The 23,426-nt window shown below is 38.8% G+C and overlaps 1 protein-coding gene across 6 annotated transcripts in view; it reads right to left on the bottom strand.

The window, feature by feature from the left end:
* Window positions 1-23,426, bottom strand: part of LOC119647924 — a 126,207-nt gene that overhangs the window by 64,153 nt on the left and 38,628 nt on the right. For 5 of the 6 annotated variants that reach the window (XM_038049275.1, XM_038049265.1, XM_038049284.1 and 2 more), the window contains one exon: window positions 17,967-17,990. The exons of the other annotated variant lie outside the window; for it this stretch is intronic. The gene's annotated coding sequence lies outside the window, so the exon portion shown is untranslated. The remainder of the gene's footprint in view (window positions 1-17,966; window positions 17,991-23,426) is intronic. 6 annotated transcript variants of the gene reach the window in all.

The following is a 23,426-nucleotide window of genomic DNA, read 5'->3' as shown; positions in this document are numbered from 1 at the left end:
TGTTTTCACAGATTTCAGAATTTACTCGCTATTCCTTGTTTAATAAGACTATAAACACCCGCCTAATTGCAAAAATAGATGATTACTTTTACTGTATCCAGAAATAAGAAAGATCTGGGTAGATTTGCCATTTTGACCTTCAACCGTGCCTTCCTCGTCTCCTCTACTTCACTAACCCTACATTGAATCCGCCCCACTATACGGTTATATGCTTCCTACTTTTCCCGACAGGCAAGCACTTCCCCGGTGCTACTATACTTTCCCATGTCTTCCCATGACTTTTCCACCGTATATTTAGGACAATGGAAGAAGACATGGTCTAAATCCAAGGTACCGTCGTTGCTGAGGCAGATAATCTACCTAGTTTAAGCAAATGCGGATTTTGCGGTATTCGCCGTGCCCTATGCGAAATTGCATGGCATTCTGGTTATCTCTCAGTGCCTTCTCTCCGTGCAGACCTCGCTATCGAAAATCAATTGTTACCACCTGCTCAACGGTTCTTCCCATTCCGTTTTATGTACCGATCACAGGAAGACCGGGGCCCATAACAGATGTGCATAATATCGTCGCCATCATCCCACTCGTCACATATGCCTCATCATCTGGGACGGTCTTGAAGCCAAAATATACTCTAAAACAGTCCAAGCACATAAACCGCACCCGTCTTTTGGGCATTGTATGTGGTATTGAGGGCGGCTCCCACATGATGACATTTGTCATCTACCTTGCGAAGACTATGCTGAACGCATGAAAGAAACCATGTCATAAATGTTGCTTAAAGTACAGCCTAACAATTCTCATTCATCGTCATCATCATTAACGGCGCAACAACCGGTATCCGGTCTAGGCCTGCCTTAATTAGGAACTCCAGACATCGTGATTTTGCACCAATGTCTACCGATTCGATATCCCTAAAAGCTGTCTGGCGTCCTGACCTACGCCATCGCTCCATCTCAGGTAGGGTCTGCCTCGTCTTCTTTTTCTATCATTGATATCGCCCTTATAGTCTTTCCGGGCTGGATCATCCTCATCCATATGGATTAAGTGACCCGCCCACCGTAACCTATTGAGCCGGATTTTATCCACAACCAGATGGTCGTGGTATCACTCCTACATTTCGTCGTTATGTAGGCTACGGAGTCTTCTATCCCCATGTAGGGGGCCAAAAATTCTTCGGAGGATTCTTTTCTCGAACGCTGCCAAGAGTTCGCAATTCTTCTTGCTAAGAACTGTTGGCTGCCAACAACCGTGCGCGGATTTCATCATCGTAGCTGTTATCGGTTGTGAATTTCGACCCTAGATAGGAGAAATTATCAACGGTCTCAAAGTTGTAGTCTCCTATCTTTATTCTTCTCGTTTGGTTTTCGGTGCTGACGTTGTCACCATATATTTTGTCTTGCATTCATTAATGTGCAGCCCAAGATCTGGCGTCAATCGCCGCCTGCTCGATCTGAATGAAGGCAGTCTGTACGTCTCGGGTGGTTCTTCCCATGATGTCGATATTGTCAGCATAGGCCAGTAGTTGGGTGGATTTAAAGGGGAGTGTACCTTTTTCGTTTACCTCACCATCACGGATCACTTTCTCGAGGGTCAGGTTAAAGGGGACGCATGATAGGGCATCCCCTTGTCATAGACCGTTGTTGATACCGAATTTTTTTGAGAGTGATCCTGCTGCTTTTATCTGGCCCGCACGTTGGCCAGGGTCAGCCTAGTTAGTCTTATCAATTTCGTCAGGATACCGAATTCTCTCATGACCGTGTACAGTTTTACCCTGGCTATGCTATCACAGACGGCTTGAAAGTCGATGAATAGATGGTGTAACTGATGTCCATATTCTAACAATTTTTCCATCGCTTACCGCAGGGAGAAAATCTGATCTGTTGCTGATTTGCCTGAAGTGAAGCCTCTTTGGTAACAATTCTCATTACTGACTTTAAAGTGATTATGTGATTCCCCCACTCTAATCCGAATGGTCGTCTCCCTTCGTTCTTCTGTTTTTACTCCGTGAGTGCCAAGCCTACATCCTTCAGTGAGAGCATTGATCGCATCCATCTGCCTAACATCTCGAACGTTGATGACATAATTATACGTGACGTTATTATAGTTGAGTGCTTTCGGCACGCCAAAGGTGATCACTGCGTAATACTTCCTAGAGTTACCCTTTTCGTGTATTGCATTTTCATCCAAGTCGGACTGACAGAATCAGTGGTTGATCTGGCTGACCAGAAGTGAAATTGTAGATCTGTTAAACACCCTAGACTCTCTATAACTGGGACTAATACGTCATATATTACCCGCTTCAGCTTTTTCCCCACAAAATCCAATAGTTTTACAGATCTATATTGCGATGGTTCGAGACAAGATATTTTTCAATGCACTAAAAATTCAAAAAGATTGTCAAAATTTTTTCAAAAAATCAGATCTCGCAACTGTTTCTCAGATATTCCGAAAATTCATTGAAAGTTGTCAATCAGTGTATTCAATTGGAGCCTATGCATGCATCGATGAAATGCTAGTGTCATTTCGTGGACGCTTAAATTTAAAATGTATGTGCCGGAGAGGCTATGTGAGTATGACTTAAAGGCAGTGGCTGATGCTAGGACTAGATACCTTTTTAATGCGTACATCTATTGCGATAGATAGTGAGATAGTGATAGTTACACTTTGTCAGAAGAATACCGAAAATATTTGAAACCCACCCAGACAGAAATGCGTCTTGCGAAACCAATCGTTAGAACAAATAGAAATATCACAGCAGATAATTCTCCTCAATTGAACTAGTAAAGGCACTGAAAAATGAGAAGTTGACTTATGCTGAAACCCTGTAAAAAAAGAGATCCACACGAAGTTTTTGCCGAATAAGTCAAGAGAGGTTCTTCTTTTTTATATGCCTTCATAAAGTATATTACGTTTTTGTCTCATGTTCCAAAGAAAAACAGAACTGCCATTTTGGTGTCATCTATGCATCATAACGAGGCTTTAGATGTTGACACTAGGAAGCCGAAAATAATAGCACATTATAATTTGACCAGAGGAGGAGTTGACTCAATCGATGAAAAATGCTCTCTCTATTCAAGGATCAGGAAGACCAGGCGTTGGTCTATGGGAGTATTTTTCAGGCTTATAGATAGTTTTTGTTGAAGATACTGGGAGTCCTGAGTGCGCATGTATTTGATGACGGACCGGAACACTTGCAAACCGTCAGTCAAGGTGTTTTCTTTTTTTTCTGAACTTGGCTGTTTAACCCAAAAAGAGGAGTCCGTGTACTACAAGAGAGGAAGTAAGTTTTTTCCCAAGTGGACCGGTCCGTCATCAAGTGGGTGCAGACTCAGGACCCTCAGCATCCTCAACAATAATTAACTTCGGCCTGGTGTACGTCCCAAATTCAAGGACGGATTTCACTTCAATATAATTCGCACTCATGTCGTGTTTGCGATTATATATAAATGGAGCGATTACCACCTTTCGATCACGCTGCTCCCAGGTCAGAGGTGAGGTAGCGTCTGATGAGTTGCTTCTGCCCTGCATGAAACCGTCAGCTAAGATTTTTTCTTTTCTTGTAGATATTGCTTCAGTAAACTCTTTCATTATTCATCAGTTCTTCCGGGATAATGGTGGATTGACAAGATACGACTACATAAAAAAAACTAGGCATGCAGTTGACTAAGCCTGAGTTAGAACGAAGATTTAGGAATCCAAATATAAATCATGAGGTAAGAATGTGCATAGGACGTGTCCTGAATATACGACAAGAATTTGATTGGGGTGAAGCAATAAGAAAACTTGTATTTTATGTTCTACAGAAAAAGAGAACAACAGCTTATTTTGCATGGAATGCATGTACGTTTAGAGCGCACCAGAAAGATATGCAAAAAGAGTTCCACTTGAAAGAGTATCTTCTTAAAATGAGTTGTGATTTCGCCCAAAAAATAAGTTTTTCGCTAAAATATCTTAACCCAATTTTTCACTGCTATTTATTGCTGCGTTCTTAAAAAATATTTGTTTCCTTTTGAATAAAGAATTGCGTTTTTAGTTAATTTGTGTTAAAGTATGTTTTTTCAATTTATTTCGTAGCATTCTAAAATAAATAAAGTTCGCAACTTCGCAAGTTGGCATCTTCTAACGTGGTTAACAGAAAATGTTTCAAGCATATATAAATTCAAAACTAGTCGCTCAACTCGTTTGTAAAAAGGTAAATAAATAGGGCTCTGATAGGCGCCACATCTGTTGCAAGGGGATAAGTATGTCACGTCTGTAATTAGTTAGTTAAAAGCTTTAGTCGGTATACTGCCAAAGCCCGGTGCTTAGTTACCGCCAAACTTGCATGAAATTTCCAGCAATTCTTCTACAGCTACTTCATGCGCGGTGTAAATGAGTCTTATGCATCACAATACACTTCGTGATATGGGCGGCTCTCTCCCAAGGTATACCTAATTTAGTGTTTTGCTCAGACCACACTTCTATCAATGTTTGCTCATCAATTGCCTTCGCAGAGCATCCTTACACGCTCCTGATTCTTGGACGTGCAGGCCCTCAATTGCTTGGCTTTTTCTTCATAATGCAGACCATTGCCTGGTGATCGCTGTGGGTGTATCATAGTATTTACGGACGTTCCAAGGCATATTGTGGACAAGTGAAGAACTAACGCAAGTCAGGTCCAGAAGCCAACCTAATCCTCATTTTCGGCATGTATTAACCTGACCATCGCTTTCTTTAACCCAAAGTCGCCAGCAATAACTTTTGGTCTCCACGTCAACCCTAGCAGTCAAGCAGTCAAGTCAAGCATGCATCGAATTCAACGAATTTGAGGCTTGAAGAAACAGAGGAAGTATCGACGTATGTACCATTTGTTTTTGCCCATACGAAGCCAGTTTCAGGCTGTCTCATATATTCCTGTATAGCTAGGTTGTCACATGCCTATAATAGCGGACCATTTGTTAGATTGGCTACCCTTACACTGCTGCCTAGATTTTAAGGAGTATCGCTTATTCTAGCCACTTACACCTCCGAATTGTAAGTTGGCTGTGAGAGCAAATCTTCAGCGACCCTGGTCACTTGGGGAAGAAAAACGTTACGCCAAAGAAAAACCAGCCAAAAGGTTTGCAAGGACGTTTTTAAATACATTTTCGAAAACGACCTAAACCTCAAGATATGGGACCATTAATTCAAAAAGTATTTACAATCTTTATTTTTAACCCCTTAATGATATGTGCCGGCAATTATTCAAAAGACCACTTATCAAATGCGCCGTCTATATCCGATGATTTTGCAATTTTTCAATAATCATCATCAACGTAAACAACTTAATAGATTTTGATAAAAAAAAATTAATCAGTCTTTCAAATATAAAACAATGACACCTCCCACATATTGGTTTTCGAAAACAAGCATAATCAAAAAATTGAAAAATTTAAAGTTTGGTATTTATCTTTGATAAGGAATGAGTAATTGTGAACATTAGTAATATTACTGATAAAATTTGAAGATCTCTTAACTCTTATTCACAAGAGCAGTTCATTTATATTGAAAATGAATGAGAGGAAGAAATGAATTGAAATATCAAAAATATTCAAATCTCTGAAATTAGAACATAGACAACTCAACTTTGGACTGACGGACTTGATTCTCACCGGGCGTATGTTATGTTATATGGAGACACATACGTTTTCGTTATTGGTTTGCCGGTGGAACAGTAGAATAATATTGGCTCAAATCTAGAGCCAGGAAGGAAGCATCCCTGAAGACATCCTTCAGATGCATTAATTTCAGCCCCTTTGCAGAAGCATACACCAGCCAACATGATAGATCGAAAAGTTGCAGAAAGTGCGAAGAAAATGATCATCTAATCAAGGATTATATATTACTATAACTTCCACCAAATTTGGAAGGATGCTCTATGCTTTCACAGTTCCCACCTTTCCACCAAATTTGGTGTCAATCGCTATAATCGTTTCCGAGAAAACTGGGTGTGATACGACAGCGAACCAATTTTAATAAGGTTTTGCTTTAGGCTAGTGACTCTAAGACGTTGAGTGAAGTGATAACATGTCCGTTAAGAGAGTAGGAGAAGTAAGTGGGTGAGGATTTAAGCGAGTAGCACATAGGGTGAAATTTTCTAACGTTAAAGCTAAACCATTAGCAGAGCACCAGCGAACCAGAATGTCTAGGTTTGATTGTCCATAGTCGATGGCAAGCAGCTTAAGGTCGTAGGTGTAGAGCAAATAGAGTCAAATAAGGAAAGGAAGAAGGTCGTTGATAAAAATAATAAAGGGCCCAGAATAGATCCCCATGGAGAGTCAGAGGAGAAGGAAAAGGAACGGAGTATGCAGCCATGAAAAGAAATACGGCAGGATCGGTTGGAAAGGCAAGAGGCCAACCATGAAACAGGTGGTAGTGCCTTGCCTGGTTTGTAGTGTCGAAGGCTTTAATAAAGTCAATGCAGATAGTATGCACTCCTTGCCGTGAGTCGAGCAAGTTGGAAGTAGTTTACCTGCGCTTAATAAAGCCATGTTGCTGTTTCACTACGATACGATATATATTTTCAAGATTTTGGAACAGGAGGAGAAGATCGAAATGCGAGTAATGCTCGGCAAGAGTGCGATCGCTATTTTTGTAAATAGGGATGATAAGAATCTCTTCCCACAGGCCACGAAAAAATAAATAATGGATAGGGAGGGGAGATGCACTGAGCAGTTTTAAGCAAAAAGAGATTTGGAAGACCGTCGTAACCAGGGCCGACATTGGCGTCAAGCTTGCTAAGGACAAGGACAGTGGTAAGGAGGTGAATGGTAGGCGACGCGAGGCAGACTACATCCATTAGCGGGTGGGAAGAGTAGGGAGGAGAGGGGACATAGATTGAGGGAAAGTTTTGAAAAAAATTAAGTCAGCATAGGCTCCAGAGGACAGGAATTTCCTCCTCGTTGTGTGTTTGACGAATCTTTTTGTGGACCTCAGCGGTGAACCAAATAGGGCAATATCCCAGGGACTTAAGAATGGATGGGACGTAACAGGGAAGAATATATTATAAAATGATATAGAAGGTGTTGAGCACTTGGTCATACGTTAATGGAGAGAGGAGAGAAACCCAGTTGATTGTCGTCAAGATTGAGTTCAGATCTTCGAAGTTTGCCTTACGGAAGTTTAACTTGGTAGGCTTGCGCACCACAGGGTAGTGGAGCCCGGAGATATGAGCATGAAACTCGAGACAAGGATGATGGGCAGGTCGGGAGTAATGAGCATGAAAGGATTGTGAAAGAGAACCCACAGAAAGGTTAGAGAGGACATGATCAAGAGTGCAATTTAAGTGGTTTAGTTATTGAAGAGGGAAGGAAGGCCAGGAGTAGTAGGCTAAGAGAGCATAGGAAAGCTAGAAGCGGAGGATGAATGGAGGAGAGGGGAACAAAACGATTAGGACTTCTGATAATCTGTCGAAAAAAAATCTTCGTACAGAAGATATGGTAAAGGGGCGTACGTTTGGCGGAATGACGCGTACGGTAATAGAATCCTAGGTGTAGGAGGAAGAGATGATGGTTTTGGGACTGAGAGGCTACTTAAGACGCGCTTCTACCAACAAGCGTTGATTTCAGACCTATTTTTGGGAATTAATTTAAGTAATCCTTTTTTCATTTGATCTTTACATGTTTCGAATTTTTGGAGAAATACCCATCAAATTTCTTATGTCCTTGCCTTTGAGGCACCTGAAGGGTCATTTTATCTATCCGAAATCAAAAAAATTATATTTTCAAAAAATGGCTCGAGAGAGTGAGTGAGATGTTCATTGAACAAATGAAAAAAATGCTGAATTCGATAAAAATTTATGGTGGATGTGTGCCCCAATATTTTAAAAAAATCACATTTTGGGGAAATGCGTTTAAAGGTAAAGTATGGTATAAAACATAATTGCAGAAATTTACGATTCAATCTGCAATGCCAAGGCCGTAGAGTTCTTCTTCTTCATTAAAAAAATGCTCTCGGTTGGCCGCATTTTCCTCTTTCTGTTGAATTCGCGCACTTTTTGCTGCGTCACTGACCCTACGCTAGGAATGGTCGATGCGTTTCTTGCCTCCCAAACTAATCCCCAACAAGTCCATGACTTCCAAAATGGACAAACATTTTTCGTTAAAGATCATTACTGCTAAGTGGGTAGCAATTTCAACCAACCGTGCACCCAAGTGCAATTTTTTTGTAGTCAACGTCCAAATACAGCTTTTCAGGGATTCGTTGTTATCTTGAGCAGTAGCATCATTCTAATAAACTATCTGAAGACACATTCTCGTATATCGCTTTCATCAACTGTAAAATCTGGGACCAATGGGAATTCTGTCAGGCTGAAAATGTCTGAAAGTCTTTTGGAAATACCCATGAGAGAACGTGGTTTTTACAAAATACGTTTTATGGCGTATTCTTAACGTCATCTACTTTCAAAATCGATTTGTTGAAATCACGACGATAAAAAAAAATTCCTTAACAGTTATTAGGGCATATCCGCCGGTATTCTTGCCAAGCGCAGCGCAGTTTCTGTCATAACGAAAGAAAGAGTAATCGTCGTGGAGATCAGAATCTAAAATTCTGTGATACAAACAGGTTTCAGCAATGCAGGTGACGTGATGTTGGAATGCTAAGGCAGATAACTTCAAACCTGACAGCTTGGTCAGTTCGGTGAAGTAGGCGCACGGGCCGGGAATGTCAGAAATCTGATTTCCTTGTTCGGAATGCGCAAGTAAATTGAGATGAGATATGTGGCACGCGCCAAGTACCTCCATTATCCAACCAACATTCAACACTTCCTGACAAAGATGAGAGGATTTCTATTATAATCAGCGCGTGTTCTAAGTATTTCTAGCAAAAAGTGTTTAGGAGTTAAAAATTATCACCGTCTCATTTGGCATATATCGACATTTCGGGAACAATTTTTTTCCTTCTTCAGTGACGACTATATATATGTATCTGATTTCTATTAGTACACCATAGGTGATATAAAAATAGTTATAATTTAACATATTTCCAAAAGCTCCGGAGGAGACCTCCAACTACAAAGGTCCTTGTTTCTACGGACATGCGAGAGGCAACCCTTACGAGATTTAGAATCAGAAGCGAGGAAGAAGAGGAAACTGTGCACTACGCGGGAATTTATGTGGTATAAGAACCATCTATATTATCTCTATACGGTGTTCCAAAGATGATGTTTGAACCACTTTTAGATCCCACATTGAGCGCTATTTGTAATAAGCGGAGGTTGCCGTGAAATCATAGACGACAATCAAAACGCCATTTGGCCGGTGAGGTGCAAAAAGTGTCCACATTCCCAAACTGGCTAATGGAGGGCCATAATAGACCATGTCGATGGGGGGTTTTATAGACCTGCATTTGGCCACTGGTGGGTCTCAAGAAGACTGTACAATACAGCCTTCTTGGTGTAGCTAAACAACCACTATTCATATGTGAGGTATAGTTCTTCCCGTGACGTTATTAGTAGTTAGTTGTAGTTAACTCGACTCTCATTCAACATTCCCAATTTTTCTCGTAACATCCAAAACAAACGACCGAACGAGTTACCTTGACTTGAGTCACCAAAATGAATAATTACAATTCAACACAAACATGTATAAATCATCAAACGTTTGAATTACTCTCATTCCATAGAATTGATAAAGTGAAAATAGAATATATTTCGTCTTAATGCGTTCTCTCTTTCCAGATACATATATGCGGGTGAATTTTATCAGGAAATCTAATATGGGTATTGCTTTTTCATCAAACAAACAGAAATATTAGTCAGATACATATACGGACATTGAACTGTGAACTTGATCACACTTTCATGGGGAACTTGGTGGAAGCTTGCATGATTTTCACATTTCATTTTGTTCAATCATTTCGAAACTCATTTTCAGTTAAATGCACCATATTGCTCTTAGCAGGCAGTAATTAGATGCGGTCTCACGAGCAGGGCATGGATCATTTCAAATTTCAATAATTAACAGATGGTTCGTGTTAAGACTGCTCTTACCAATGACTTGACTTTTTGAGTGAAACATGATGAAAATATGGTATCTGCGGTCTAAAATTTGAAGAGTGTGCGGAATAATTTGAGTCTCTTATAAACAAGTCAATAAACTATATTCCGTCCCCAGATTTTCAACTGGCGCTCCAGGAAAACGGAAAGAGGTATGAGTATTCGAAGGTATCTAGTTGGATATGTATAGGCCAAACGCTACGTTTGCTATTTCATTATCTCATGTTATATTTCCGATATCTTTTGGTATTTACTAGATACGCACAAATGACGATATCTTATCAATTGAACAATACAAATACCAAATGAAAATGTTACAAGGCCTAATTTATCGCGCCCAAATATATTTACGATAAATGATTCATGAACATATGACCAACTCACCTTCAGGTGAACCGCATTCGGGACGAAATGGAAATTTGACTGGGGAAAGTTTCTGAATCAGCATTTAATAAAGCAACCCATGTTCTTCAAGAATTTGCCAACTAAACAACTTTTGAGGTTGAGATTCTGGAAGCGGAACTAAAAACGACACCTCAAAGTTTAGTTGACATTGACTTGGCTTACCGCGGTCTTAACTTGCCTTTTTAGTCCGCTCACCCCTAATTCTTGTCAAACCTTTTAAACTCATTTGTCGGTCATTTTCAAGTTTTTCATTCACTAAATTCCGCACAACGTACAAAGCTATTGTTTAAGCAAATACACTTCCTCCGTTTTTATTGTCAACCCACAAGATCATGCCAATCTTACGACTAGACTTTGTCTGACATTGGATTACCCACGAGACATCAAGATCGAGACAAAGGCATAACTCTACGTGCAAATTCGTTTGAATATTCTCTTTGTCGTGGGGCTATTTATGAACACCTAACATATCGCGCTAATTCTAGTGCTAACAATTGAATCCATTAAATACGTTTCTCAATGAGCCGATGCAGGTTGCGAAATTCGGAATCCTTTAATCGATTTGTTAATTGCTTCGTGTGTTGTTTCTAAATATTCCATTGATGATTGAATACATTCTTATCATATAGATTGGGGTCTTGTTGGAGCGGTGATGGATCTTCTATGATAATTGCGATTAGCAGGGTATTATCAACTAGGTAACTAGCGTATAATATCTGTTTCCAACAGGGTGGGCTTGAATTCCCCAGGAAAAGTGTGACAACGTATTATTTTAATCTGATTGGACTTTGGTTTTAAAAAACTGGGGTATTTAGATAATTCAATAATTTAGGTAATCTCCCTAATGAAGCGAATGTTTCGTCTATTTTATCTTCTATGTGGAACTCTTAGATACATTTGCACGCTCTACGCATATGTATGAAATATATTCCTTTGTCTGGTCTATAATCCGCGTCCATTATCATATTGCGAACATTCTTTTACTCAGGCGGTTCAAGCAACACATCGCCTCGTTAGTCAGTGAAATGTTTCATATGAACTTCTTTGAGCAGAAGAGAACCTAACGAAGATTTGCTAAACCCGCACATGCAAGATACGTTACGATAACATCAAGCTTTTATGTTGGCAACAGATGGCCTTTAAATATCTTTTTGTACTTCTTGTTTCCATTCCTGACATTTTAAAACTCCCACTTACTCCCCCCTTCAGTATTCTCTACCTCCACCAAATTTTCAATGACAAGACGTCTAGACTCTTGAATAATGAAAACAGAAAAAGAAACCCTGGTTTAGCAACTAACAAGTCAGGAAACCAGAAGCTTAAAATTTGCACTGAAACGACACCTTTGACATTCTGTAACCTTGTTAACCATAGTACAATTTCCACCGAACTTGGTATCGGTATGGAGGGTATTTCGGAGCTCGATTTTTCTGAGAATGGGCCCGTAAAAGAAATGACCACTTTCAAGTCAACGCCCTCCCCCCGTGTGAATTAAATGTCAAAACTTGGACCAGTTTTGAAAAGTATTTATCGAGACCTTTCATTTGATACCCGGCAACAATATATTTGATGAAAAAACCCTTTTGCATGCACGGGGAGCCCCCTTAAATTCTACATATACTATCGGACCAAATAAAGTGCAAACACATCTATTCCAAAGTCAGTACAGTTTTCATGAATGATAACTTACCAATACACCTCTGCTACATTTTAATTGTAAAATGGGATTCGCCGAAAAGAAAATTGGTGTATAAAATTTCAAATTGTGGACTTCTTAGTAGGCTAAAAGAGGCTGGAGCAAGAAAAATAGTGAAAAATATAAATTACGCACAACGACCGAAAGTTTTAAGAAATTGGGGGACCGAAAGCGGAAGACTATTGCGGAGAATGACCGAATGATAGAAGCTGAAAAAAGGTCAAAACTCCTCAAGAGAAATAAAAGAAGCTACCAATTTGAACATTTTGTAACGTAGAGTGTAAAGAAGACTATTTGAACTCTCATTTGCAACAACAACAAATAACATGGCCGAATCGTTTTGTAATCGAATAATTTAGTCGGATGAATCAAAATTTGAGTTGAAAAAATTCCAAACAATCGTAATCGAGTTGGGTGTGAGCCTTTCCAAACCAAAAATATTGCAGCCACGGTTAAACACGGTGGCGATTCCCTAATGGTATGGGGATACTTCTCTGCCGCAGAAGCCGTTGGAAGTGGATAAAAATACCTAGAAATACCCTAAAAAATTTAGTTAGAAGTGTTCTAAAAGGACTAAAAAAGGTGATAAAAAAATAAAGGAGCACATCCCAGATATTAAATATGACGTTTTTTGACTCTTTTTTTATTTGAAGTAATTAATGAACTTATTTCTTATTATGCACTTATTCACCTTGAAATACAGGGTCCACACCGTTTATTGGTTTTTGATAAAATTGTTTGTTATTTTTGTTCTGATATGAAATAAAGAAAAAATTCTAGTTCTATTTTAAAAAGAAAATGCTTCCATTTTTGAGTTTGCCTGGCGAGAATACTTCTTGCTTTGCTTTGTACTTTATTTTGTCCGATAGTGTAGAACTATATAACGCACTGTATGTGGGAGTTTTCACAGTTTCCACTTTCCCATCAAATTTCGTGACAATACCGTTAGCCTTTTCGGAATACATCGGGTTTAGCAGACAGACAGACGGACGGGCTGTTACACTCCACCAAGTCTGAACCTGTTCGATTGCGAGAAAAAGCTGGGCAATCTTGTTGCCGACTCAAGAGGACGAAGTCCATGGGTGATTGCCGATGACTTCAATGCTTGGACCCATCAGTAGGGTAGCAGAAAAGCAAACGCGAAGCCGTGCACTCTATTAAATGCTTTTGCGCAGTTGGATATATTTCTGGCCAACGAAGGTTTTGTGAATCCCTTTAGGAAAGGGGTACGCGTTTGAAAATACTAATCGAGATGTTTCATCCGATATCTCAAATGACTATATTAGGTCAAAAACATTGTACACCCTCCTTTCGCATAAGTGGAAACCCCCCATACCTCCTTAAATTCTACGTAGAACAACAATGTAACTCATTCTAGGCGTGGGCGTTCACAGTTCCCACCTTCCGATCAAATTCAGCGTCAATCAGTTAACCTTTTCTGAGAAAAATTCGTGTGAGAGACATACAGGCAGACAAACCAAAACCCCTGGCGAGCAGCGTGTAGGGTAGTTGTGAAGAATATGAAAGGGCGAACACCAAAACTGACCTGCTTGCATCTTCTACTCGATATCGTGCTGGCGGTGGTCCCTCTCAAAAGTATAAACAAGCATTGCACGTCTACACCATACCTGTAACTGTAACTGAGGAGGATTGTCAGAAAATCGGTGATAATAGAGCTCCTAGTTTGGATGCTGTTCTCAAAAGAACTCTTAAGTTCACTGCTAATACCAGATCTGACTGGCTTATCAGCATATTTGAAGCGGTAGTCGGTAGAAGAGGCAGGCGCCCGCTAGGAAAGATGCTCGAAAGGGGCGAAAATTTCGATTTCAGCAAACAACCGTGCTGACGTTGGACCTCAAAAATGCGCTCAATTCAGCCAGCTGGTAGTGCATAAAAAGCTCATTGGCTAAAACGGGTGTCCCTAGTTACTTGACTAAGTTTTTCGGAAGTTACCCTTGGGAAAGGACACTTTGGTACGACACGGACGAGGGACTCAAGCATTACATTGTCACAACAGGAGTACCACAGGGCTCAGTATTGGGTCCTCATGTGTCCTCTCATGTGGAACGTGATGTACAACGGTGTCTTTGTCTTTCCCGTACCAGGGATGCCCCGATAATCGGTTTCACAGGTGATCTAGCCGTGACTATCGTTGCGAAACAACCAGAAAACGTTGAAGTATACGCTAAGGAAACCATTAACGTCATAAAAGTGTGGCTGGAGATGGTTCGGTTTGACCTTGTGGAACAAAAGACGGAGGCGGTCTTAATTATCAACCATAGGAATCGGAATACGATTAGTATTTGTGCTGGTGGCCAAATGATCGCTTCAAAGCTGGGTATCAAATACATGAGGGTGATGATTGATGCCAAGAACAATTTGAAGGGGACACACCAGATAGAGTCGTATATTACTTGTAGCTGGAGTGGTTTGGTCCACACTATTATACGCGACGTCAGTTTGGGACGAAGCACTAGCGTGTGAGAGTAATCGAAGGAGAGTAAACATGACTTACTGCTTAGTGGAGCTTAGGATGTGCAACACCTGCAGAACAACCTTTGGCGAGGGAGCGTGTGTTATTCGGAAAATGATCCCGATGGACATTCTAGCAAATGAGGCACGCTGTGTGTACGGCACAGTGAGATTAACTACCATCTGACCCAATTCCTGTCAGGCCATGGTGGTTACAGGAAGTATCTGCACCAATTCAGGTTGGATGATTCCCTCTTTTGTCCCTTCTGTCCTAACTGTTGTTACACGCCTGAGGACCCGGGGCATGTCATATTCTACTATCCCCGATTCTGCTTAGACAGGAGGAGCTTGGAAGACTCTCTGGAAATCGGCATAAGCTCGGCGAACATCATCCGGGAAATGCTGAAGGAAGGGATTCAGGTGGAAATTGGAGAAGCCGAGGGCACGAAGAACGGAAGGCTTGGTCGCTTAAAACGCCTCCTCCCCGCGAAGTAAAAGGGATCCACAGACCGCAACTGTTTAGCAAATTTTGTGATAATATCTTCAGCGTTTTTCGAGTAAATTGGGAGTGACAGAATCCAAGTACCAGCAGCTTTTGGGAAAGAGTAATCAAGTTTCCGGTCGTCAATATCCCTCGACTGCAGTGGCCCAGTGGTGTGTTACTTGACCACCGGTGTATCTAGAACTACGAGTAGTCTGGAGAAAGAGGTGTATCTAAGGATTATATCATCTCGGAGAAAACCCGCTGCAAGGATATGTTTTACAATCCGGGCATTCGTCATCCAGTCGAAAGTACGGAGACCCTACGATGTCAAATTTAATAATAAGTTGAAGTCAGGGGAGCTCAAATGCAGAAGTACACAAATAACTCGCAACCACATACAGACACAAAACCAACAGAGTACAAGTGTCCTGATACAATCAAATCATCTTTCGTATTTTGCAGAAACACCAGGAAGTAAGCAAACGTCATCCAAGTGATAGAAGTGGCGCGAAACTTGAAAGGAAGGGTAAAGGGGCAGCAAAAAATTCTTTTGGACCCCTGCAGGACGCTAAAAAATAAAAAAGCCTCACATCAGAAAAGGAGAGGCCCAACAAAATATCCAAAATTGTAAATATTACGCTGCTGGCTTCAGTGAACACAGGGAAGGTAAGAACCTAAAAAGGAACGCGGAAACATAGACCAAGGTTGTTGCAAAGGAAAAAGCATTACACAAAAGGATAATACGGCCCGAAATTATTATCATCTCAGCTTGAATCCGGAACTGATGAATCTTACAAAAAACAAAAAAATATCTAACGCTGGAGGTGACGAACTCTCCTGGCAATATGGGTGAAAGAGTAAAGTGGGATGTCTGAGAACTACACTGGCAAACAGAATGGTCTGCGTTATTGCCTGACACTATAATCACAGCAAGCGTCAGGCAATTTCGTTAAGATTTACAATGGGCAATGCCGTGGGATGCGTCCCCGCGGATGGGGAACTGGAAATCAGTGTTTACATTGGAATAATGACAGTAAAAAAGGAGCATTTAATTTTGACTGAGTATTGATAGGACTAGAGAATTCTCAGCTCGGACAAACATTCTTTCTAAAAGTCACATTTTTGAAAATTCAAGTTTATTACAAAACACCTAATTTCAATGCAAATTATAGGAGCAGTGAATATACCTGCGCCATAAATTATCTTTCTATTCAATTCGAATAATCCATCCTAACGAAAGTGAACTCATATGTTATCAATATGCAAGTTTGTCGTTCCTACGTTTTCAGGAATAAAAAACTTGCCTATCTGTTGTCGTTTAATTCTTCTATGTGAATAAAATGAATACGTTATAGGAGAATGGGTAATACTATCCTCTTTTTTTCACTTTATTTATTAGGAATAATTTACATAATTGTTTGTGATCCCATAAATTCTTGGGTATTATAATAAAACATCGTCAGGATAACCTCCGTGAATTATCTATGCATATAATGAAAGAATTAATACTAACTCTCAGCGGCAACAAACCGCAAAAACGTAACTTTATTCAAATTTATATCAATATTTCTATCAATATACATATGCATAAATTAAAGAATAAAAACTGCCACTTCAGAGTTATTTCTTTTTAAATGGGTCACACAAAAAATTATATCGAGTGGTACTACGAGTAAGCAAATTTTTGTAGGAGCAAGTTCTCCATTTTGACGTAAAAATGGCACAAAATCGGCAAGGAATTTGCAAATGGAGGGTAAGTTGAAGGTGAACGAGAATATTTCATTAGTAACTGCGATATTTAAGAATAAAGAATGGTCGTTTTATGTAAAAACGCTTTAATTTGACGATGCATTAGCAAACCAGATATAAAACCACCATTTATACTATATACGTGTAATATTAAAAATTTTATGTTATTCTTTAGCCTTTGTCCTGTTCATTGGCGCACCCTAGTCTATTTATGTAAAACACCCTAGGGGGCAACATTCAAATTTTACTGCAATGTAGGTCTTCAAGTAGAAAAATTATAAAATATAAACCATGTTAAATTGTTATGTTTAATCTTTTAAAGACTGCCTTTTCTGTCAATTTTTCGATTAACACCAAGATCCATTAAAAATAAATAAAATAAAGAATTTTTCCATACTTAGACGTAAAATAAAAAAATATATACAACATAAATTTTTTATTTAATTTAATTGATTTTTTTATATAATAATAACACTGCCAACAAAAAAAATGTGCAGCTGATAATAAACGCCACTTAAGCCAACAATTGTAATTCTCCGCACAATGTGGCTTCGTAGCTTTCTTGGGGATTTATAACAAAACGATAATGCGAGATTTAGTCCACATAGATTTAGATTTTCACGAATGAATGCATGGTTGGAATAATTATTCAATTTTAGTTGCTATGCTATAGACAAAAGATAGCGAATATCGATGCTTCATAAATAAAGCATGGAATTATGAGGTAACAGATTGAAATTCGATAGCATTCATTTAATATTTCTTATCATATAAGTAGGTCGAAAAAAAGAGAATATACTAAGTATTTGTTTGAAAAATGAATAAGTCAAAGACCTCTCACTTTATTTTTAGTATGAATTTGAAGTAATTGAAGAGAAAGAGCTATCATTAAAATTTGTGGTGTTTAAATGAAAAAAAAATGCATTTTCAGAGAGAAACGGTTGATAGTTTACAATCTGTTGCAGAAACGATAAAAAGAACTGTTTTGCAACATCAAATTTTTGGTAGTACAATTCTCATGATAATCATAATATTTTCGTTTTACTATTTACTATTTCTGGAACAACTATTTAAAATATACATATATATATATATATATAAAGGTTTACACAAAATTTACAGAACAGTGAAAAGTCAAAACTTACCACAAATTATATCAACTTTGTTTTCTGTAAAAAAAAAGAAAAAAGAATTAAAAATTATACAATTAGACGTTTATTTTTTTTTTTTTGTAAGCAGTTGGAGGCAAAAGTACATAATCCACCGATGTTGCTTTGCTGTAATTGTTTTTAATGAAAAACTTTGGTTATGCTTGTGAAATTTGTTTATTTAATCCATCAAGTCACGAAAATGATCAGCCAAGTGGTCACCGCCGGAGTTATTGGCCATATTGTCCTGATTTATAGCATTTTCTATCACCCTTGCCAGAACTTCGGGCGACAGGTTCTCGCATTCCTGGCGAATATTCTCCTTAAGGGCTTGAAAAGTCTGAACTTCAAAAAAAAAACCATAAAAAGAATTCTGAAACAATTAAATCAGGTGATCTGGCCAGCCATTGTAAATCACTAAAACGAGAGATTAAGCGACCCTGAAATGCTTCCTTCAGAATATCGGTTGTGGCTCGAGCAGTGTCCGCCGTTGCACCGCCCTGTTGGAACCACATGTTCTCCAGTCCCAATTCATTCAATTGAGGGTGAAAAAAATCGATAATCATGGTTCTGTAGCGCGCTATCCCCAGTCGTCATTTGGCCCGCGGCGTTCTCAAAGAAAAACCGCTCGATGACTCCTCCAGCGTAAACAGCACACCGTGCAGCAACTTTGAGGGGGTATAATGGCTCTTCGTGGGTAATACACGGATTTTCGGTGCCCCAGAAATCATTATTTTGTTTGTTCACGTAACCGCTAAAATGAAAATGGGCCTGATCGCTCATTTTCGACGAAAAATCGTCCTCTCCTCGGAGATTCAGGATGACTTGAACATAGGTTAGAGGTATTTGGGGGTCGACAGGTGACACTGTCTGCACTTTCTAAGGAAACATATTCAAATCTTCCACCAAAATTTAACGTTGGGACCGCCGGCTAATGCCCAATTGCATGGCACGTCGTCTGGTCGATTTTTTGGGCTCCTCTTCGACATCTTGGGCAACAGCAGCGATATTCTCAGCAGCAAGACCGGCCAGCCAACACAACCGACGAATTGTTGGGCAAAAGAATGAAAACAATTATCCACGTTCTTGCGGACTAAACAGCTTTTTACCGTTTTAGCGTTTTCCAATAGAGTGATTACTTTTGCCTTACCATGTAAGTCAGATTATATGATGATCAATAATCCAATAATAATCATAAAAACACAAAATTTTACATGATAGTAATTTTCAAGACTAGCGCGATATTTATGATTTTAGTGACAACTTCTAAACGTTGGCTTGTAGTCAGCACCCATGCAATACCCTGACATTTTGTTCACAATCTACCATTATAAATACAGTTTCCCATGACTGTGAAAACTTGGGTAATCCAAGTCATCATTGGAGTCTTCGTCACTCTGTCTGTGATCGACTCGGAAGAAAGTTAAACTAATTTTTCAAATATCTTTCTTCCTTACAAAAGATAATCCGCAATAAGTTTTAGCAAAGAGAAATACTGCAAATAATCTTTTTTAATAGGGATAACAATGTCGAAAGTTCTAGCAACTGTTGTAAACAAAGCATCCCCAAAAAATATTTTGCAAGGTAAATCCGTTCGATTTAGTCTAAAAATGCAATCTCCTAAAGGAGCAAAGAAGTCCCTTTTGTCATATCTTGAAGTAAAGCATTGCAGGACAACGGTCCGAAACATAAGGCCGAAATAACGATAAACTGGTTCAAAGAACAAAAAAAATCATATTTAGTTAGTGCAATCGCCGGATATCAAACCAATAAAAAATTTGTGGAAAACAGTGAAAGAAAACATTTTAATGGGAATAGGCCGAAATTGACCTCCCATTTTACAAAATTTTGAAAGTAGTATTCCAAAGCCAACACAGTTCGTAATTAAGAGGAGATATACAATTAGACGAAAAAAGAATGTATTTGTAAAATTTTTCCTTTTTAACTAGAAATTGCTATTCAAATGTTATTGTTATTCAAATAAAAACCGAAATCACCTTTCCGCATCAAATCCAATCGAGGAAACAGATTAGCAACCGGTAATCGACATCAGCACTTGATATTCACCTCGGCCGCATATACTAGAACCAACGCCATACACACATAAACCAGCAGGCGATATTCATTCACAACATTACCAATCAATTGTTTGAGCAAAGAATCTGCATCCCCATATTCACATGCATCCCAAATCATTTTCTAACCAAAGCCAATTGAAAAGCAGTTTGATACCAGCCCAAAGTCGGTCTAAAGCCAGCTTAAAGCAAGCCCAAACATCGTCCGATATTACGCGTCGGCATCGAAAACTGCCACCACTATTTGTGCTACGAAAAGCGGCAAGGCCAGGCGATATTTCGAAATATGATATTATATTATAACACAAATTTGTAATGCCGTAATGTCAGGTAATGCGGTGATATTTGGTAACGCGATAATGTTAGGCAATGCGGTAATGTTTGGTGATATTGTAATCTTTGGATCGCGCTCAGTAATGGCTATGTGATATGACACTATAAGACGCTAATATTACATATATCACCTACCCATCTCTACTTGAAAACAATTGATTTGTAGAAAAACATATGAATAAAAATCAAATGGCGAAGCTATGGCACGTAATTACTGTGGGAGTTTTAAATCGGCGTATACTCTCCCACTTGGTAGCCTTTAATCTATATATATATTTTGTTTTTTTTTTTTCAATAATTTTTTCTAAGTTAATATAATTCGTTTTGCGCAATGAAACTTCGCCAAGTTTTATTACCCTCACAAGTAATGTTTTTGCAAGTCATACGCTTTTAGCGGCGAAAAACACAATGGTGAATCGGGAATCGAACTCGAAGGAGCGCGATCATGAGGCTGACGCTTAACCAACTCAAGTTGAGCTTAAGTTTACATTATCAAAAAACCGGATAGTGTTATGAATTGCAAACATCGTTTCCATCCCTAGACAATTATTTTTTATTCCGCTATGACCAGTACTTTGGAAACAACTTGTTTCCTTCTTCAGCACAGAATGCATACAGCGACGGAAAGGTGTTTGCAATTGTATTTACTTTCGCCAGAAGCACCGAAAATACGCAGGAGCTGTAATGGACCAGTTAGCCCTGGCCTGGTCATAATCCACCTGCCAGCAATTTTTTTTAACCATAAGGGCGGAGTTAAACCATTGGTAAATAATTGCTCCAATTGATTATATAGTAAAATATACACGATTTGAACAATTGATGACGAGTTCCTTAGTAAAAACTTTAAGTCAACCTCTATTTTGTAAAAAATTGTCAATAATTTCTTACTCCTGAAGAATAGCTTAATCGGTTGTTATATTTGTTGTGATTTATAATTTAACAACATACCAACTCTTGTTAAAAAAAATTTTTTTAGGGCTGCAAACAGATATCAACCCTTAAGTATAGTTAAGGAAGCAAAGGAAACAAATTTAAAGTACTAAACAAGAAACTCATTGTCTGAACAATTGTCAGAGAGATCCTTGTTCATTTAAGTTATCAGTCAATTTTATTAATGTTGATTGATTGCGTAATAATGTCTCCGCATGTTACTATTATGTTAGGAGTTTAAATTTGGATGTAAAAATTACGAAGTTATTTGGGAAAAAATTACGAATTTGTTTAAGAAAATTATGAAATTGACTGGGAAAAATGCGCATATTTGTTCGAAAAAATTACGAAATTTGTTGAGAAAAATGTAACTTTTTTTAAGACACTACTTCTAAAAGTTCATCCCTTATTTCAACTGAATAGGTACCCGCCAACAAAAATTAACTATGGATCGTAGTATAGTATACTTATCAAATACAGATACAAAATTCAGTTGCGCTATCTAGAATACACACTTTTATCAATTTTGTTTTCTTTTTGTTATCAATATCGATCCTCACTCATAAACATAAATGACGTGCAATATCACTCAGATCATAAATTTTCTAGAATTATACCCACTAAAAATATCTTTTTTTGGAAATTTACAACCTGCGATACTGATCCCATAATAAAACAATACAGAAAAATGTATATTAACAGCTAAGCATAAAATTCGTGTAAAAATATTTTCAAAATTTCAAAAATTTTGACAGATATTGCCTTTGTATATCAGTTTGTTTCGATCAGTATTTATTTTACTCATTTTCCTGATTGCATAAATTTGATTGATATCATTATGCTAATAAAAACAGTTTATATACGAAGGTGTCAATTTCTTAATAATTTTCAGTGAAGTTCTACTTTTTCCAGAAGTTAACTAAAAGTGCTTCGGAAAATGTATCATAATATGTTGATTAACAGTACAGATTAGAAGAATGGTTGCCATAAACCTCAATATAGGATATAGTGCGTCAATTATATTTATGTGCCATCGCTGTCGGTTCCTGTAAATTTGCTGCAACTCACCTCACGATTTTCCCATCTGCCACGCAGAGGTGACCTACTCGTCAGTTATGAGATAATGAGTTCTATTGCATGGCATAACCAACCAAGATTGAATTGAGGCCATCTCCCAATGTGTGCCCTAACCACCGCCACTTTTTCTTTCAGATTAATGCCTCTACGGGCATCTAACCTGTTCTCCCTTTGGCACAGACTTCATTCATCTTAGTCCGGAATTCCCCAAATACAGGACACAGATATTAGTTGAGATCATGAAATCAGTCCCTACCCGCGGCACTGTTGACATTTCGATAGCAATAAAGTTTCAAAACTCGCAGTCTGCTAACTCTTTTAGCCACGAGTGTCTGAAACAAATTTTCGAAAACGGTCAGAACTTCAAAACGCTATCGGCTGCAGGAGGAGAAAGTCCAAAACTTTAGAAATAGTTCCTGTTCACTTCTTAATGGCCTTCCACACACCCTCTCTGTTGCTCATTTTTTGGGGAGATTAGGATTCGAACCAACAGCAATGAGATTGAGAGGCTGACGCGTTATCCCCTCAATCATCGCGCCGTCAATTTAACTTTATGAAGTAAATCAACTGGTGAAAGCTTTTCCCAGAGAAGTATCTATAATATAAATATGCACATTCGCCTTGACGTTTACGGTGTCGCCCACGTCCTGTCGCGGTGGCGATGGTAATCTTAACTGGAACTTAGGCAAGCATCTATTGTGATTAAAAACCGATAGGAAAAGAATTGAATAGAACCAAGATATCGATTAACCTCCCTTTGGCTAAGGAAAGCGCTAATAACCGCTTACTAGAAAAGTAGTATTTGGGAGTAAAGCTACGCAAGATGCATTGCAAAGAAAAACCTCCTTTCGAGCGAGAGTCGATTATCCACCAAATGTGACTAAACCCTAAAGATGATATTCAAACAACAGTCCTTAATGGACTAACACTCAAAGGGCGGTAAAGTGACAATGTCTAATGCAATGAACTAGGGGTCCGTGGGAGTGATTAAGAAGCAATTCGTATTTTCGTAGACTTTTGTCAACCAGAGAGCAGAGCTAGG

This window comes from Hermetia illucens, chromosome 1 (assembly GCF_905115235.1).
Source record: "Hermetia illucens chromosome 1, iHerIll2.2.curated.20191125, whole genome shotgun sequence".
Taxonomy (NCBI): Eukaryota; Metazoa; Arthropoda; class Insecta; order Diptera; family Stratiomyidae; genus Hermetia; species Hermetia illucens.
This window is presented reverse-complemented; position numbering and strand designations above follow the sequence as displayed.